Genomic DNA, 4696 nt, shown 5'->3' with positions numbered 1-4696 from the left:
CAGTCCCTTCGTAACGGGTCTGCTGGGTTATCCTCTTATGATACCATCTTCACTATAAGGAGTCCCTCTTCTACCTGATGTCTAATGAAGTGATATTTTCTATCGATATGCCTGGATCTGCCATGATCCCTCGGTTCCTTGGTTAAGGCAACCGCACATTCATTATAACAGAAAATTTTCATGGGCTCCTTTATGGCTGTTGCAAATCCAAGGTCTCCGATGAAGTTCTTCAACCATATTTCCTCCTTCGACGCTTCGCTCGCCGCTATGTACTCTGATTCGCACGCTGAATCAACTACGATTTCCTGCTTGAAAATTTTCCAAGTTATTGCTCCCCTATTCAAGGTAAAGACTCAGCCCGACTGAGAATGGTAAATGTCCCGATCGGTCTGAAAAATGGCGTCACTATACCCTCGCACCCTTAAGTCATCACTCCCACCTAGGACTAGAAACCATTCCTTAGTCCTCCGAAGGTACTTAAAAATACTCTTGACTACGGTCCAATGCACTCTACCAGGGTTCCCTTGATATCTGCTGACCATGCTCAAAGCGAAGGCCATATCAGGGCGAGTACAGGTCATAACATACATGATCGAGCCAAGTACAGAAGCATACGGTACTTGGGTCATCTCTGTTATCTCGGGTTCTGTACTCGGACTTTTATTCTTACTCAACTTGGTATTGCTTTGGATTGGTAACTCCTATTTCTTGGAATTCTCCATACTAAAACGTTTTAGTACCTTTTCAAAGTAAGTATTCTGACTAAGTCCTATTGGTCTCTTACTCTTGTTTCTCACTATCCTTATTCCCAGAACATAGGGAGCCTCTCCGAGGTCCTTCATAGAGAAACACTTCCCAAGCCAGGACTTAACCTCCTGCAAGGTCGGGATGTCATTTCCTATGAGTAGTATATCATCAAAATACAATATGAGGAAGCTAACTATACTCCTATTGGCTTTGACATATACACAAGACTCATCCTCACTTTGCAGGAAGCCAAACTCTTTGAATTTCTCGTCGAAACAAAGATTCCATCTGCGAGATGTTTGTTTCAATCCATAAATGGATTTCTCAAGCTTACACACTCTATTAAGATGCTTCACATCAACGAAACCCTCTGGTTGACTCATGTAAACATCCTCAGCCAACTTCCCACTAAGGAAAGCGGTTTTGACGTCCATCTGCCATATTTCATAATCATGAAACGCAACTATGGCTAGCATAATCCTTATAGACTTTATATTGGCAACCGATGAGAAGGTCTCATCATAGTCAACTCCGGGAGTTTGAGTAAATCCCTTCGCAACCAATCGCGCCTCTTAAGTACGTATTTTCTCATCCATGTAGGTCTTCTTCTTGAAGATCCACTTGCACCCGATTGTCTTATGGCCTAGCACATTGCCAACCAAATTCCAAACTTGGTTGTCATAGATGGACTGAATCTCGCTGTACATGGCCTCTTTCTATTTCTCAGACTCCGGGCTTGCCATGGGTTCCTTGTAGTTGTTAGGTTCATCCAAATTTACTAGTGTACTATCACTAATAACATATCACCCTCACTTGTTATATGAAAACCATATAACACAGGTGGAACACTAACTCTACTGGAACGTTTAAGAGGTAAGGACTCGTCAATCGGTTCAACAAGAGTTTCCTCCTAAGGTTGAGCGTCAGTGTTTGAGGTTCCTTCATTCTTTGATTCTTGAAGCTCTTCAAGATCGATTTGCCTCCCACTGTCTCCTTGGCTTATGAGTTCTTGCTCTTGGAAAACCCTTATCCTTGCAATGAAGGCAACATTGTCACTCAGTATATAGAAGAGATATCCAAAGGAATTCCGTGGGTAACTGATGAAAATACACCGCTCACTACGAGGTTCGAGCTTGTCTTGAGTCTCTTGTCTTACAAAAGCCTTGCAACCCCAAACCTTGATATGTACCAACGAGGGGGCTTTCCCTGTCCACATCTCATGAGGTGTTTTGGCAACCTTCTTGGTAGGGACTAAGTTAAGGATATAGGCGACAGTCTCTAAGGCAGACTCCTAGAATGAGATAAGTAGCGAAGCACGACTCATCATGGAACGAGCCATGTCCAACAAGGTTTGATTACACCTCTCAGCCACACCATTCAAGTGTGTTGTCCTAGGCGGCATCAATTGCAAAACAATTCCACATTTCTTGAGGTAGTCGTGGAACTCAAGACTAAGGTTCTCTCCTCCTCGATCGGATCGAAGCATCTTGATTTTCCTGCCCAGCTGATTCTCCACTTCATGCTTAAACTCTTTGAACTTTTCAAAGGTTTCTGACTTGTGTTTGATTAAATAGATATACTCATATTTGCTATAATCATCAGTGAAAGTCACATAGAAGCGACTTGCATCCCTTGCGGTGGATATAAAGGGCCCACACACATCAGTGTGTATGAGATCCAATAAACCCTCACCCCTTTCACAAGAACCAGTGAAGGGTGACTTGGTCATCTTTCCAAGTAAACACGATTTGCAGACGTCATCGGCCCTTGGGTTGAATGACTCTAACACTCCATCCTTTTTGGATTTGGGTTATGCACTTCTTTTTAACATGTCCTAGAAGAAAAATGCCACAAGCATGATTTATCCATACCATTGGAAGAATCGGTACACAACACATCATTTCCTAAATTGTCTACAACCATCACGGTTTCATATACTCCATTACAAGACAATCCTTCAAAATATAAAACACCATTAAAGAAAGCATTAATAGAACCTTTTTCATTATCAAACGAAAATCTAAATCCTTGTTTATATAAACCATGAAAACAAATGATGTTTCTTACCATTTTAGGCGAATAACAATAGTTATTCAAATCTAGTCCTAATCCATTACTAAGCACTAAAGAATAAACTCCAATCTTGGTGACATGCAACTCTATTGTGCTACCCATGATCAAGTTTATCTTCCCATGATCCACATCCCTATTTCTTCTTAGGCCCTGCCAACCAGAACAAATGTGAAAACCACGCTCTGTATCGAGAACTCAAGAAATAGCATGTGATAAGTTAGTAGATTGAATAGAATAAATACCTGCGAAGGATGGCTAAGTCTTTCCATCCTTGATATCTTGCAGATATTTCGGGCAACTTCGTTTCCAATGTCCTTTGTCGTGGCAGTGGTAGCACTCTGTATCCTTCGGGTTCGAAGAGGGTGCAGTGGGACCAACCTTGGTTCCACTAGAATAGGTGACATCATGGAACTTTCCCTTATGGTGGCTTTTGGAAGGAGCCTTCTTCTTACCTTTTCCCTTGCCCAATAGCCAAGACAGGGGCAACAGTAGCAGTAGGAGTTGGTGCAATGGATTTGTACTTGAGGTTGCTCTCAGCAGTCCTCAACAAGCCTTGAAGCTTGCTCAACGTGACCTCCTATTTGTTCATGTGGTAGGTCTTGTTGTAGCACCTGGTTTCCGGTATGTGAATTTCATTTGAGCATTGCCCTATTTTAGCCTTGGACTCGGCGAGTCATAAGGTCCGACTCGCCGAGTAGGGACGAGACTCAGGACACGTTTAAGTGGGCGACTCGGCGAGTCCATATCCTGGACTCGGCGAGTCACCGCTGCTGGATGAAACCCTAAGTTTCAAGGGTTTGCACCCTATTTAAACCCTCATTCCGCCCCAACTCGTCCCCATTCACCCCCAGGACTCCCCCAACATCGTTTTCCCTTATTTCCTTGAGAGATTGAAGTGTTCTTGGTGTGTTCTTGAAGGTTTTGAGGAGAAAGAGGAGTAGATCAAGAAGAGGAGAAGGAGATCAGCCATCTTTGTGTCATTTCAACATTTTCCTTGAGGTATATCTCGTTTTTCCCTTGTTTCTATGCTTAAGATCCCATTTGAGACACTCTTGAGCAATTCTTCAAGCTTGTTTGTGCTTAATGTTTCGTAATAAGTGGATTAACCTTTAGATCTAGGCAAGATTGAGCTCCAGGAGCTCAGATCTGTTAGCTTTATGGCCCCATGTGGCTTGTTCATCCTAGATCTACCCTTTTGAGGCATTTTGCACCCTAAAATCCACATTAGTGAATATCCACACGTAAAGTTGGAAACTTTACGTGTGATTTGTGTCCTAGAAGTCCAGATCTATGAATGGCATGGACTGAAATCGAGTAAATCGGTGTATTTGGTGGATGCATGGCGGCGACTCGGCGAGTCGTATTGGCGACTCGGCGAGTCTGGTCGCGAGTCACCGATTTGGTCCCTTCATGATGTATCGAGTTGAGCCGTGAGTCACAGGGGGTGACTCGGTGAGTTGGGAGCTGAACTCACCCATGTTAGGACTCGGCGAGTCAATGCCCTGACTCGGCGAGTCCAAGGCAATCTTCATAGATCAAGAACAGACTCGGCGAGTTGTTCATACAACTCGGCGAGTCTTAGCATAAAGTGTTCTTCGGATGAAGATGAACTCGACGAGTTGTTCATACAACTCGGCGAGTAGGATGAAGGAGTTGAATGACAGTTACAAGATGAACTCGTCGAGTCATAGCCCAACTCGACGAGTAGAACCAGGGACCCAGGACAATAGTTTGCTAGGGACTCGGCGAGTGGAGATCCACTCGGCGAGTCGGGTCAACTGAGAGTTGACTCTAGCATTGGCTTAGAGCTAGACCGGGGGTAAAATGGTCATTTTACCTAAAGGACAGTTAGCAGTGTTTGATTGAGTATGTTGTG

The sequence above is a fragment of the Lactuca saligna genome, chromosome 1 (genome assembly GCF_052625555.1).
Source record: "Lactuca saligna cultivar CGN05327 chromosome 1, ASM5262555v1, whole genome shotgun sequence".
Classification (NCBI taxonomy): domain Eukaryota; kingdom Viridiplantae; phylum Streptophyta; class Magnoliopsida; order Asterales; family Asteraceae; genus Lactuca; species Lactuca saligna.
This window is presented reverse-complemented; position numbering follows the sequence as displayed.